Source organism: Bos grunniens, chromosome 5 (assembly GCF_055505025.1).
Source record: "Bos grunniens cultivar Pamir isolate PY7600 chromosome 5, Bosgru_T2T1.0, whole genome shotgun sequence".
In the NCBI taxonomy this organism is placed as follows: domain Eukaryota; kingdom Metazoa; phylum Chordata; class Mammalia; order Artiodactyla; family Bovidae; genus Bos; species Bos grunniens.
Genome location: NC_141169.1, coordinates 35,047,742 through 35,063,621, shown reverse-complemented (window position 1 = coordinate 35,063,621; position 15,880 = coordinate 35,047,742). Strand labels below are relative to the sequence as shown.

Sequence of the window (15,880 nt, the reverse complement as noted above, 5' to 3'; positions counted from 1 at the left end):
TTTTTCAATATTGAGTATTTTTTTCCTTAGAAGGAAAAAGTATCATTCCATGGTATTATAGTCTTTTTCAACCCAGTATAGGGTTGAATATTTGTTCCCATAAATTCTACAACTTTTGTAATTTTATTGCTAGTCATAGTTTTTATTTCTTGTTATTCATAAATGATCTTAACTTCCACTGTATTTTTAAGTGGTGGTGGTTTTCTATATTTATGCCTTAGTTAGTCCTCTCATCCAATTATAATATCGAGTGTTTCCAGATCAGCTATATAATCAATTCAGTTCAGTCGCTCAGTCTTGTCCGACTCTTTGCGACCCTATGAATCACCAGGCATGCCAGGCCTCCCTGTCCATCACCAACTCCCGGAGTTTACCCAAACTCAGGTCCATTGAGTCGGTGATTCCATCCAGCCATCTCATCCATTGTCTTCAGTATTCTATCATTTTGCCTTTTCATACTGTTCATGGGGTTCTCAAGGCAAGAATACTGAAGTGGTTTACCATTCCCTTCTCCCGTGGACCACATCCTGTCCGACCTCTCCAGCATAACCTGCCCGTCTTGGGTGGCCCCACATGGCATGGCTTAGTTTCATTGAGTTAGACAAGGCTGTGGTCTATGTGAGCTATATAATAGTAGTGGTGATATTTATCTTATTTCTTCAAAAAAATTCATAGACTTTTAAAATATTTTGTTTTTAATTGAAGGATTGTGTTGGTCATTCAGTCGTATTTGACTCTTTGTGACCCCGTGGACTGTAGCTCACCAGGCTCCTCTGTCCATGGCATGCTCCAGGCAAGAATCCTGGAGTGGGGAGCCATTCCCTTCTCCAGGGGATCTTCCAGACCCAGCGATTAAACCCAGGTCTCCCACGCTGCAGGCAGATTCTTTGCTGTCTAGCCACTGGGGAAGCCCAATTGAAGGATGATTGGTTTACAATATTGTGTTGGTTTCTGCCATACGGCAGCACGAATCAGCCATAGCTGTATATATGTCCTCTCCCTCTGGAACCTCCCTCCCACCTCCCACCCCATCCCACCCCCTAGGTTGTCACAGAGTCCCAGTTTGAGTTCCCTCAGTCATATAAGAAATTCCCACTGGCTATCTATTTTCCATATGGTATTGTGTATGTTTCCGTGCAATTCTCTCCATTCGTCCCACCCTTTCCTTCCCCTTCTCCTTGTCCATAAGTCTGTTCTTTATGTCTGCATCTTTATTACTGCCCTGAAAATAGATTTATCAATACCATCTTTCTAGATTCCATTTAAATGTGTTAATGTACAATATTTGATTTTCTCTTTTTGACTAAACTTCACTCTGTATAATAGACAGGCTCTAGGTTCATCCCCTTCTTAGCACTGACTCAAACATGTTCCTTTTTATGGCTGAGTAATATTCTGGTCTGTGTGTGTGTGTGTGTGTGTGTGTGTGTGTGTGTACACGTATACCACAGCTTCCATGTCCTGCTGCTAAGTCACTTCAGTCGTGTCCGACTCTATGTGACCCCATAAACAGCAGCCCACCAGGCTCCCCCGTCCCTGGGATTCTCCAGGCAAGAACACTGGAGTGGGTTGCCATTTCCTTTTCCAATGGCATGAAAGTGAAGTCGCTCAGTTGTGTCCGACTCTTAGCGACTCCATGGGCTGCAGCCTACCAGGCTTCTTTGTCCATGTGATTTTCCAGGCAAAAGTACTAGAGTGGGGTACCATTGCCTTCTCCTTCCATGTCCTAGCTATTGTAAATAGTGCTGCAGTGAAAACTGGGGTACATGTGTCTTTTTCAGTTATATTTTTCTCAGGGTATATGCCAAATAGTGGGATTGTTGGGTCATATCATAGTTTTATTCCTAGTTTTTTTTAAGGAATCTCCATACTGAATAGACTGTTTTTTAAAGCAGTTCTAGGTTTATAAAAATGTTGAACCTATAGTGCAGGTTTTCTCATATACTTTCTCTTCCTTGCACAGTTTCCACTAATATTAACGTCTTGAATTAGTGTAGTATATATGTTATGAATGATGACTAGAGCTAACTAAGTCCATAGTTTCCATTAAGATTCACTCTTTGTGTTATATACACTTCTCTGGATTTTGACCGTGCATATCATGGATCTACCGTTATAGTGTCATACAGAATATTATTACCACTCTGAAAATCTTCTGTTCTTCACATATTCATTTCTCCTAACTGCCTCCCTTTCTAACCCCTGCTAAAATACTGATTTTTTTTTTCACTATCTCTGTATAGTTTTGCCTTTTCCAGACTGTCATGTAATTGGAATCATACAATATGCAGCCTTCTAGGATTGACTTCTTTCACTTAGCAATAAGTATTTAAGGTTCTTCCATGCCTTTTGTGGCTTGATCACTTATTTTTATTGCTGAATGATACTACATTGTATGGATGTACCAGTTTGCTTACTCATTCAACCATAGAAGGACATTTTGGTTACTTTTGGTTTTGGACAAGTATAAATAAAGCCACTATAAACATTTGTATGCAGGTTTTTGTGTGGACGTACTTTGTCAAATAATTTGGGCAAATATTTAGAATTACATTTGCTTGATCGTATGGTAATACTATGTTTAACATTGTAAGACACTATCAAACTGTTTTCCAAAGTGGCTGGGCCGTTTTGCATTCCACCAATATAATGAATGAGAGTTCTGTTGCTCCATGTCCTCACCAGCATTTGATACGATCAGCTTTTTCGATTTTAGCCATTCTATATCTCATTTTAATTTGTATTACCTTAATGACAAAAGATGTTGAGTATTTATGCTTATTTACAATTTGTATATTCTTTTTGGTGGGGTGCCTGTTTAGATTTTTAATTCATTTTTTAATTGGGCTATTCACCAAGTTTTTAGTAATCCATTGGTATTAAACTTTGTCAGATGCTTTTTCTATATCTGTTGATATAATTACACAATTTTTCTTCCTTAGGCTTTTGGTGTGGTGGATTAGATTAATTAAATTTTGAATATTGAACCAGCCTGTCATACCTGGAATAAATAAATTTTTTTTTTCCAGCTTTCCTTAAGATACTTATTCAGGGCTTCCCTTGCGGCTCAGCTGGTAAAGAATCCACCTGCAATGCGGGAGACCTGGCTTCGATCCCTGGGTTGGGAAGTTTCCCTGGAGAAGAGAAAGGCTACCTACTCCAGTATTCTTGCCTGGAGAATTCCATGGACTATATAGTCCATGGGGTTCCAAAGAGTCGGACTTGACTTAGTGACTTTCACTCACAGTTGGCCTCAATGGCTTAGCGAAGGAGTAAAGCAGGGTAGGGATGCCACACTGACAAAGTGAATCATTCATTTCATTCATTTTTGATTAGTATATAGTTCTTTTTATACATCGCTTGCTTTGATTTGTGATTGTTTTTCACATCTGTGTTCATGAGAGATACTAGTCTGTAGTTTTTCTATCTTTGTGTGATTTTAGTACTACAATAATTCTAGCCTTAGAGAATGATTTAGGAATATTCACTCCACTTCCATTTTCTTTAGGAATCCTAGAAAATTGGTATCATTTCTACCTTAAATGTTTGGTAGAATTCACCAGTGAAAGCATCTAGGTCTAGTGCTTTTTTTTGTCTTTGGAAGGTTATTAATTCAGTTTCTTTCAGATTATCTGCTAATCCTTGTGGAGTTTTGGCAGATTATGTCTTTTTTGTTCCATTTCATCTAAGTATCAAATTTGTGGCATAAAATTATTTATAATATTCCTTTATTATGCTTTTTATCAGGGGTCCTCAACCTCAGAGCCAAAGACTGGTACTGGTCTGTGGCCTGTTAAGAACCAAGCCACACAGGCCGCACAGTAGGTGGCGAGTGACAGGCCAGCACGTAAAGCTTCACGTGTTTACAGCTGCTCCCATCGCTTGCATTAGTGCCTGAGTTCCACTTCCTGTTCATCGAGTTCAATAAATGTAATTTGCTTGAATAATCTCAATACCTTCCCCAGTTCGTGGAAACATTGTCTTCCACTGAACTAGTCTCTAGTGCCAAAAGGTTGGGGACCACTGCTTTTAATACCTGTGGGCTCAGTACCTATAGCCCCGCAGCCCCCTTATATCTGGTATTAGTAATCTGTATTTTCTTTGACTTATTTTCTTGCTTAAGCTGGCTAGAGGTTTATCTTTTTCAGCTTCTGGTTTTGTTGATTTTCTTTCTTGATTGTCTGTTTTCCTTTAATTGATTTTTACTCTGACTTTTATTCTTTTCTTTTGTTTGCTTTGAGTTTACATTGCTCTTCTTTTTCTAGTTTCCTAAGATGGAAGTTTAGATTATTGATTTTAGATGGTCTTTTCTAATACATACATTTAATGCTATAACTTTTCTCTGTATACTCTATTAGCTGTAGCCCACAAATTTAGATAAGTTGTATTTTCATTTTCAATTAGTTAGAATGTTTTAGAAGTTTGTTGTTTGATCTGCAGATATTTTGAGACATTTCAGCTCTCTCTTTGTTAGTGGTTTCTAGTTTAATTCCATTGAGATCTTAAAGCTTATTTTATGTTATTTGTATTATTTTAAATTTGTTAAGGTATGTTTTATATGGTCTGTTTTGGTGAATGTTCCTTTAAGCATGAGAAAAATGTGTTTTCTGCTATTATTGAATGAAGTCTTATATAAATGTCAGTTAAATCCAATTGATTGATGGTGCTGTGTAGTTCAACTATATCCTTACTGATATTCTGCCTGCTCGAATTACCAGTTACAAGTAGAGGTGTGCTGAAGTCTCCAAATACAATGGTGGATTTTTCTATTTCTCCTTGCAGTTCTATCAGATTGTGCCTCATATTTTGATGCCTTGTTTTAGAATTATATACCTTAAGAATTATCTTTGTGAAGAATTGACATGTTTATCATTATGTAATAATGCCCCTCATAGTATCCTTGCTTTCAGGTCTGTTTTTATGAAATTAATGTAATTAATCCAGTTTTCTTTTGATTAGTGTTAGCATGGCACCCCACTCCAGTACTCTTGCCTGGAAAATCCCATGGACGGAGGAGCCTGGAAGGCTGCAGTCCATGGGGTCACTGAGGGTTGAACACGACTGAGCGACTTCACTTTCACTTTTCACTTTCATGCACTGGAGAAGGAAATGGCAACCCACTCCAGTGTTCTTGCCTGGAGAATCCCAGGGACGGGGGAGCCTGGTGGGCTGCCGTCTATTGGGTCGCACAGAGTCGGACATGACTGAAGTGACTTAGCAGCAGCATGGTATATATTTCTCCTTTGCTCTACTTTTAGTCTGTGCCTTTTCATTTAACCACACATTGTTTTATATTTACTTTGCCAGTCTTTGTCTCTTAATTAGTATATTTAGACCAGTCATATTTAAAATGATTATTGATACAATTGTATTAATGTCTATCATATTTGTAAATGTTTTCTGTTTATTCCACTGTTTGTGTTTCTTTTGTCCATGTTATTCCTCTCTTTTCTTTTAATTGAGTACTTTATATGGTTCCATTTTCTTCTCTCTCTTAGTATAATTGCTTCTTTGAAAATTTTTTATGGTTTTCCTAGAGTTTGAAATATATATTTATAGGTATTCTAAGTGTACTTTCAAACAATATATGGCTTCCTGGATATTTTAGGTACCTTGTACCAGAGTATTCGTCTTTCCTAGTGTCCCTTATGCCATTGTTGTCCTTGATTTTACTTATCCAGAAGTTATAATTGCCAAATACATTGTTGCTTTATCAATATTTTGAACAATCATTAGTCTGTTAGATCAGTCGATAGAAATACGAAATATTTTATCTCCGTTTGTTCCTTCTCTAACACCCTTCCTTTCTTTATATAGATCTTAGTTATTTTTACCTCTACCACTTTCTCTGTCTCTAAAGAACTTCTTTTAACATTTCTTGTAGTCAGATGTACTGTGCAAACGCACTCAGTTTTTGTTTATCCAAGAAAGTCTTTATTTCTCCTTCACTTTGCAAAGACAATTTTGTGTACACAAAATTCTAGGTTGATGAATCTTTTTCTTTCAACATTTTATAGAAATTTTTCACGCTACTCTTTTTCCTTGCATAGTTTCTCAAGAAGTATCCAGGATAATCTTATCCTTGTTCTCTTAGTAAGGATTTTTTCTCTCTGGCTTCTTTCAAGATTTTTTTGTCCTTGGATTTTAGCAGTTTGAATAAGATATGCTTAAGTGTAGTTTTTTTTTACATTTAGCCTATCTGATGTTCTGTGAGTTTCCTAGATCTGTGGTTTGATGTGTTGTTAATTTTAGAAAATTCTCAGCCGTTCTTACTTCAAGTATTTCTTGTTTTTTCTCTCTTTCCTCTCCTTCTGCTATTCCCAATATACGTATGTTATACCTTTTGTAATTGTCTCACAGTTCTTGGACATTCTCTTTCTGTTTTTTTCAATTCTTCTTTTCTCTTTCTTCTTCAGTTTGGGACATTTCTGTTGACATATGTTCAAGCTCATCAATTCTTTGGCCATGTCTAGTCTACTGATGATTTTCATCAAAGGCATCCTTTGTTTCAGTTGTTTTTTTTTTTTATTTTATTTCTAGCATTTCCTTTTGATTCTTAATATCTCCATTTCTCTGCTTACATTACTCATCTCTTCTTACATGGTACACCTTTTTTGATTAGCATCTTAACCTATTAATCATAATCATTTAAAATTCCCAGGGTGATAATTCTGGGAATTATCTCTGCCATGCCAATTAATCTCTGCCATGCCTGAGTCTGGTTCTGATGCTTGTATTATATTTTCAGTCTGTAGTTTAATTTTGCTTTAACACATAGCATGTCTTTTTGTTGAATGTTGGATGTGCATCACTTAATAGGAACTGAGATAAATAGACTTTCGGTGTGAGTTTTGTGTTTGTTTAGCAAGGAGTTATGCTTTGTTAATGTTTGCTGTTGTGTTTGGGTTTCCTTAGATATTCCTTTTAAAGTAGAGTCTGTATCTGACAGCTCTCTCAGTTGTAATCCTCAGTTCTGTTGGAACACTGCTTATGAAGTGATAGCATACTAGGCAGGGGAAACGTTCTCATGATTAAATTTTACCTTTTTGAAAGGTGGATTTGAGTCTCTGGAGCTATGACTTTGAGAAGAGTTTCATAGCCATTGTTTTTCTCCCCTTATATGAGACAGGGAATCTGAAGGGGCTCAAATTATGTTTGCTTTTCCCCTAGGTCAGATAAGGCTCTGGTAATTTTTCTTGAGAGCAGGCCTTAATTAAGGAGAAAAGAACACCCCAGGCATATTTTAAAATGTTACTTTCTCCCTCTACCTGTTGTAAGTATTAGGGAGTTTTTTCCCAGTCTACCAGGAGAACCTGCTAGGGTTCCTAGATATAAAACTCACAAAAGTGTGGGCTTTCCCTAGAGATTGGCCCTTCAGGATTTTTTACCTTTCAGGATAGTCCATACGGGGTCTCCGTCAATTCATGGTTTCTGCTTCAGTATTCCTCTCAGTTACTGATTTAAGCAATCATTTCTGTTTCTTTATATTCAGCAGTCTACTTAGTTTTCAGGGAAACAGTTTGCCTTGTGACCTCAGTTCTCTGATGATTTTAAATGTTGTTAATTTTCATTTTGTTCCACAGTTTTTCTTGTTCTGAGGATGGGAGTGACAACTTCCAGGCTCTTTATATGTCTGAACAGAAACTAGAAGTCCTTATTCTTATCTTTATTCTTATTAATATATTGTCAGCATGATGTTAACGTCAGTTTATAATTGAAATATATAATGTGTCGTTATAGTTTGTCTTTGATCTCTTGTTTGTTTTTACCTTGCTTTGTTCTTTCAAACACTGAGTACCAAAGACTACTTGAAGATGGTACCTGAAACCAAAAAGTTACATACTATGAGACCAATTTGCAAATTGTATTGAAGTCCTTTTCAGTGTTCCTTAAAATATTTGGTAAAAGAATTTCTTGGGGTCAGAAATCTAGCCTGTAGCTTATTAAATAAACTTTGTTCTTTGAGAGTTGTGTACACAATAAGGAGAATTAGGTACAAATGCTAATCTCAAACCTAGTATTCTTTCAGAATTTTCTAACATTTAAAGAAAAAAGTCATAGTATAATGGATGGTGTGTATAAAAGTGTAATGCCTCAGTTTTTACCTAGTAATGAATGTGTACAAATTACCCAAGTAAACAGTCATGTGTTCTAGGATAGTAGAAAAAAATCAGATCTTTAGTGTTAGACATACCTGTTTTCAAATCCCAACTCTTGCCACATGGCTCTAGAAACTATGGCTCTAGAAAGTTATAGTAAGCTTAAAAGCTTGTTTCCTCAGCAGTATAGTGGTGATAGTTTTGCCTTCTTCAGAAGGCTATCACAGAATTCAAGTAAGATGATGTTTGTGAATATATGTGTACATAATAAGTTCTGAACAAACAGAACTTCATATAAAAAGAGGTGCTTTATACTGTGTTCAGCTTTGTCGAGAATGGTATGAAGTAGTATACTGCCGTAACTTTCAAAGAATTCAAGTAAAAATCCAAAGATTCGGTGTATTTGCATGCTTTATTTATCTTATTGAAAATAAACAAACACACACACCATTCAGTGTTATCTCCAAGCTTCTGTTTAGTTTATTAAGCATAACATTATCGTAATGCCTAACTTGTTCAAATATGTTTCCATACTACTTTTCAACTGTGAACTATTATTTTATCCCATATTCAGATTTTACTGGAGGGTTCACATTTTAAAAGCATATTTAACCAAGATCCCTGACAATACATTTTCTGTTTTGCTATATAAAATATGTAACTGCATTACAGAACAGTAGGTTAGTAATAAGTTGGTTGTTAATAATATTCTACTATTATTAATATTTTATTTTTATTGATATTATTACTTATTAGGAGGAAAAGAAGCAGAGCCAAAGACTGTTGGTTTTGGCTGTCTTCCACTGGAACCCTCTTCCTCAGTTGAGATACTTTGAGTATTACTCAGTACATAAATTGAGTATTACTGGGAGGTACAATCTCTTTCTCTAAAAGCCAAAAATAGACCACATACTTGCATCTTTCCTCATTTTCTTTGGCAACTAAGCCAGTCAGTCAGTTGTTTCTATCTGTGGCTTTGAATCTGGGCTGACTGGGGCAAAGAAGCTGGGAGTAGAGAATTCATGTCTGCAGCAACAGAAGCATTTAGTTCCCCACTAGTAATATTGCTTTTTACAACTAATAATACAGCTGTTTTAAAAACTGAAATGTGTTTGCAGTGTAGATTTTTTGATGTATCATTTAGTGCATTTATTAAATGCATATTTTGCTTTTAAATGAAAATTTTCCTGCAGAGTATCACATGTGTTTTAAGTCAAATTAAATTTTTTTGCAGGAAGAGGGCTATTAAGAGGGACATGGAATACGTTTTGGTCATTAAGGAAAAATAACTTGCCAAGAAATTGAGCAATTAAGAAAACTGTAAATGTGCTATTTTCAGCCCTTTTAGTTTTGTTTTAAAGACAGAGGAAATAATCTTAGCTTTATAGCTACAGATGTTTGTTTTTAAACTGTTCTTTTACATATAGTGAAAGTGAAAGTGAAGTTGCTCAGCCGTGTCCGACTCTTTGCGACCCCATGGGCTGTACCCTACCAGGTTCCTCTGTCCATGGGATTTTCCAGGCAATAGTTCTGGAGTGGATTGCCATTTCCTTCTCCAGGCGATCTTCCCAAACCAGGGATCGAACCTGGGTCTCCTGCATTGTAGACAGACACTTGACCGTCCGAGCCACCAGGGAAGACTCGTTCTTTTACATATGGTAAAAAAGTATATATTATAATATTTTAATGATTTTACCATTTACCATTCTTTTACATATGGTAAATCATTTAAATATTATAATATATACTATTAATATATAACCTCCTGCATTGATTGAAGAATTTTAAATAATGACATCTTAAAGTAATAGAAAAAGGGTACTTTATCTACTTCACTTATGTTTTCATGATGCCTAAGTGTTTGATGGTAGGAAAAATGATATTAGTAATCATACGTTCAGTTCAGTTCAGTTCAGTTGCTCAGTCATGTCTGACTCTGTGATTAAAATCACAGCACACCAGGCCTCCCTGTCCATCACCAACTCCTGGAGTTTACCCAAACTCATGTGCATCGAGTCAGTGATGCCATCCAGCCATCTCATCCTCTGCATCTCATCCTCTGTCATCCCCTTCTCCTCCTGCCCCCAGTCCCTCCCAGCATCTGGGTCTTCTCCAGTGAGTCATTTCTTCGCATGAGGTGGCCAAAGTATTGGTATGCTACTGCTGCTGCTAAGTCGCTTCAGTCATGTCCGACTTGTTGCAACCCCATAGACGGCAGCCCACCAGGCTCCCCCGTCCCTGGGATTCTCCAGGCAAGAACACTGGAGTGTGTTGCCATTTCCTTCTCCAATGCTTAAAAGTGAAAAGTGAAAGTGAAGTCGCTCAGTCGTGTCCGACCCTCAGCAACCCCATGGACTGCAGCCTTCCAGGCTCCTCCATCCATGGGATTTTCCAGGAAAGAGTACTGGAGTGGGGTGCCATTGCCTTCTCCGAAAGTATTGGTATAGATTATACCAATAATGTCATGGTTTTTGGCTTTTAAAAGTTCTGGTAGTAAGTGTTTTAACCTCAAGTGTTTGCTTAGGGGAATTAAAATCAGAAAACTTGCACCTAGTAGCCTTATTGAATAACTTGTTCAGTTGAACCAAACAGCTTTTCACTAGGATAAAGGAAAAAAAGAATTTGGCTGAAGGGGATTTCAGTGAAAGAATAAAGGCTAATCCTGAGCTTTAGCTGTGACTATTTGAGTAATGAGCAGGAGATTAGGCATTATAAATTGTATTGATGATGTAATTGAAAATAATATATATATATATATATATCTTTGAAAGATGGCCAGTGACTGAGAAAAAGTGTTGGATATATTTACTATAATAAATGTACTAGGTATTAAATTTTGTATCACTTTGCCAGATACTGTAAATCTAGTTTCTATCTTTTGAGAAAGTAACAGGATCCAAAAAAAAGTGTTTCTACTGTTTTTAGTTGGAGTAGCATTTATATTGTTATGCTTTAGTATAAGATTCAGGAGAAACAGAAAGATAGAAGATGCAAAAGAAGGGATAGTTTATGAAGAAACAAAATAGAATTCAGTATGTAAGTGAAGGAGTTAACCCTGGACACAGTGGCTACTTCTGGCTAATATCCAAAGGAAGGAAAAATGATTAATGACAGAAGATGTAATATAAAGAAAAAGGAAATTAAGGAAGCTCTAACAGAGTAACAAATTCTTTCAGTAATAGCCCGTCCCCCCACCCAGAGATGTAAAAATCACTTAGTTCAGAAATTCACACGAATACAGGTGAAGATGAGCTCTAACAAGATTGAAGTTCAGTGTTTAACAAAAGGTGAAAAGTTTGGAGCAGGCTGTGGGGAGTGGTTTTGGGTGCAGAAATTAATAAAATGAGTTGTGAGTAATAGTTGATAATAGGGACCATTAACATGGAGATAGACTAATAAACTTTACTGAACAAGGTATGACAGTGTTGAAATAGCTGGGGAAAAGATCTCAGAGTACATGATTAACAAGATGGGCAAGGTTAAAATGAAAGGTTACCACTGCTACCACTATAACAACTACTAATAATAATAATGATTATGTTGATAATAGCTCTCATTTATTGTTGGCATACTATTTGCCAAATAATTTTACATGTATCACCATATTTAATTCCAACAGCCATCCTAAAAGCTAGAGTAACAATAAGTAAAATGAGTTTTGGAGTGAAGTTATTTGCTTAGTTGCTCTACCTGTGGTTGTTTGACCCCAAAGTGTATGGGAGGAGGAGGGGAAGCAACCTTCACATTGTACATGCCAGAAGTTGCATATTTATTACAACAGTTTTTCACAGATGGTGATAAAGCATCTTAAGGAAGGACATTCTTTTTATTTGTACAAAGGCATCATATAACCATATGGCAGTGGTATATAAAATTATATTAGTAACAGACCCAGTTACTTAGACTCACAGACATAGAAAACAAACTATGGTTATGGAAAGGGAAAGGAAGTGGGGCACGGATAAATTAGGAGTCTGGAATTAACAGATATAGCTTACTATTATATAAATTAGACAAATAGCAAGGTCTTACTATATTCAGTGAAAGTGAAAGTCACTCAGTCATGTCTGACTCTTTGCAACCCCATGGACAGGCTTCTCCATCCATGGGATTTTTGAGGCAAGAGTACCAGAGTGGGTTGCTGTTTCCTTCTCCTGGGGATCTTCTCAACCCAGGATCGAACGGGGGTCTCCCGCATTGCAGGCAGATGATTTACCCTCTGAGCCACCAGGGAAACCATTATGGAAAAGGATATGAAGAAGAATATGTATATAACCGAATCACCTATTGTATACCAGAAACTAACACAACATTGTCAATCAACTCTGCTTCAATTAAAAAAAAACAAAACACCTCAGTTTTGTTTAAAAAACACAAGACAAAGTGAAGACTTATGGTGCCTCAGCAGTAAAAAACCTGCCTGCAGTTCAGGAAATGTGGACTTGATCCCTGGGTCAGGAAATCCACCGGAGAAGGAAATGACAACCCACTCCAGTATTCTTGCCTAGGAAATCCCTTGGACAGAGGAGCCTGGTGAGCTACAGGCCATGGGCTCGCAAAGAGTCGGACACAACTTAAGATTAAACAGCAACAACAACCAAAGTGTTAGCAGTTTAGGTAATTGAATCCCAGGAAATTTTTATTTTCATTTGGTTGCCTTTATGAAATTTTCTCATCTCTTTAAATGAACGTGTTGCTTGTTTCAGGGGACCGGGTAGGTTGTTGATAGAAAAGTAGAAGTAAGGGAAATTGTTTGGACACAGTGGTAGACATTAGTGACATCCCACTGCATGTCTTATTCTTCCCCATCTCAGAAAAAAATAAAGTTCCCTGAAAACTCATTGTTTTAATTTGAAATTACATTTATGCATTTTAAGTCCAAATATTCCACTTAGTGGATTTGGAAACCTTAATTTCTTTCCACCTTCATGTGATCATTGTAGCCAGCTTCATCACTGTTTTAGAACTTTACCTTGTACCATATTCAGTTAAAGTCTGGCTTGTATGACTTAAACAGTTAGATGAATAGAGAGAAAATAGAATTAGGATGAGTGGAAACACCATAGGTAAAAGGGACATAATAGACCCTGTGTTTAGCAGGTAAATTGAGCACTTAAAAATTCCTGTTGTCTTAAAACCACATGCACACAGAGTTGTGTGTGTTTAGTAGTTTAAATTGATTTAAAGAAGGACTAACTGCATTCTTTTTTCTTTTAACCAGTAGATTCATCAATTTTATGTATTGTAAATAAACTTGCTTCATTTAATGTATTACAAAATAGTTTAAAATAGATAACATTTTGACTCTGACAAGTCAGTGCATTTGGAGTTTGATTTGTGTGTTTGTCTGGTGTGTGTAAATGGTTTTACTTTTCAGTTAATAAATTAAGAGTATTTAGATAAAATCTTAAAAGTAAAATGAGACCTGTCTTCTTGTGATAGTAGTGTTCCAGCCATTATTTCATATTAATGAAATAGAATTATGAGTGAAAGTGTTAGTTGCTCAGTTGTGTCCAATTCTTTGTGACCTCATGGACTGTACCCCACCATGGAATTCTCCAGGCAAGAGTACTGGAGTGGGTAGCCATCCCCTTCTCCAGAAGATCTTCCCAACCCAGGGATCAAACCTGGATCTCCCTCATTGCAGGCAGATTCTTTATAACTATTGTTTTGTACTTTTTGACCTATTTCATATCCTGCCCCCCATCTCCTGCCTCTGACAACCACCAGTCTCTTCTCTTTATCTGTGACCTTAGTGGGAGGGTTTGGGTTTTTTTTGTTATTCTTTTTTTCACCTTCCACATATTAAATGAGTTCATACGATACTTGTCTTTCTTGGTTTGACATATTTCACTTAGCATGATTCCCTTGAGGCCATCCAGATTACAGATGACAAGATTTTCTCCTTTCTTCATGGCAGTATAATATTTCTCTCATTTTCTTTCCATTCATCTGTTGATGGACCCGTTGTTCAATCACAAAGTCATGTCCGACTCTTTGCAAACCCATGGACTGCAGCACACCAGGCTTCTCTGTTACTCACTTCTCCCAGAGTTTGCTCAGATTCATGTCCATTGAGTCGATAAGGCCATCCAGCCATCTCATCCTCTGTTACCCCCTTCTCCTCCTGCCCTCAATCTTTCCCAGCATCAGGGTCTTTTCCAATGAGTCAGCTCTTCACATCAGGTGACCAAAGTATTGGAGCTTCAGTTTCACCATCAGTCCTTCCAGTGAATATTCAGGGTTGATTTCTCTTAGAATGGACTGATTTGATCTTTTTGCAGTTGAAGGGACTCTCAAGAGTCTTCTCCAGAACCACAGTTCGAAAGCATCAGTTCTTCAGTGCTCAGCCTTCTTTATGGCCCAACTCTCCCATCTCTACATGACAACTGAAAAAACCATAGCTTTGACTATACTGATCTTTGTCAGCAAAGTGATATCTATGCTTTTTAATGCACTGTTTAGGCTTGTCATGGATACTTAGGTTGTTCCTGTATCTTGGCTTTTTTAAATAATGCTACAGTGAACATGGGGGTGTACATATCTTTTCAAGTTAGTGTTTTCATTTATTTGCTAAATATCCAGAGTGGGAATTGCTGGATCATATGGTAGTTCTATTTTTAATATTTTGAGAAATCTCTATAGTTTTCACAGTAGCTACACCAGTTTACATTCTCACTAAGGGTGCACAGGGACAGGGGTTTTGTTTTTCTCCATATCCTCATCAACACTTCTTTCTTGTGTTTTTGATAGTAGTCTTCCTAACATATGTGAGGTAACATCTCATTGTGGTTTTGATATTGATTTCTTCATGTACCTGTATGTCTTCTTTGAAAAAGTGTCTAATTAGAACCTCTACCCATTTAAAAATTTTGGGATTTTTGCTGCTGAGCTGTATGCGTTCCTTATGTGCTTTGTATGTTAACCCCTTATGAGATGTATGATTTGTAAATATTTTCTCACATTCAGTACATTGTCCTTTTACTTTGTTGATTGTTTCCATTGCTTTCACAGATGCTTTTTAGTTTGATGTGGTCCCACTTATTTATTTTTGCTTATTTTTGTTTATTGTTGCTTTTGTTTTTAGTATCAGTATCAAATCTGCAGAAATCATTGCTGAAGCCTGTGTTCAGCAACTTAACACTTCTGTTTTCTTCTAGGACTTTTATGATTTCAAACCTTACATTCCAGTCTTTAATCCATTCTGAGTTAATTTTTTTTTGTATGGTATAAAAGAGTAGTTGAGTTTCTTTTTTGTTGCATGTGGCTATGCATTGTTTCCAACATTTCTTATTAAGGCATTGTTTTCTATTATATATTTTTGACTTCTTTATCATAAATTAATTGATTATATATCCATGAGTTTATTTCTGGGCTCTCTCTGTTCTATGTGTCTGTTTTTATGCAGATGCCATACTGTTTTGATTACTGTAGCTTTGTAATATAGTTTGAAATTAGGGCACATGATGCCGCCAACTTTTCATGTTTCTAAGGATTGCGTTAGCTTTTTGGGAGCTTTTGCGATTCTGTACAAATGTTAGGATTAATTGTTCTATTTCTGTCAGAAATGCCATTGGAATTTTGGTAGGGAATGCATTTACTCTGTAGATCACTTTGGGTAGTCACTTTAAACTATATTAATTCTTTGAATCCATGATAGTTTTATAATAAAACTATCAGAAATTATTTATATGGATGAAGTATTTATATAGATGGAATGAAATATGTCAGTTACAATGGTTTTTAACATCATCTTTTATACTTCAGTATTCAGTTCTTTT

At 36.5% G+C, this 15,880-nt stretch overlaps 1 protein-coding gene across 1 annotated transcript in view; it reads left to right on the top strand.

Moving 5' to 3' along the window:
* Nucleotides 1-15,880, top strand: part of ARID2 (AT-rich interaction domain 2) — a 208,734-nt gene that overhangs the window by 170,356 nt on the left and 22,498 nt on the right. The window lies entirely within an intron of this gene.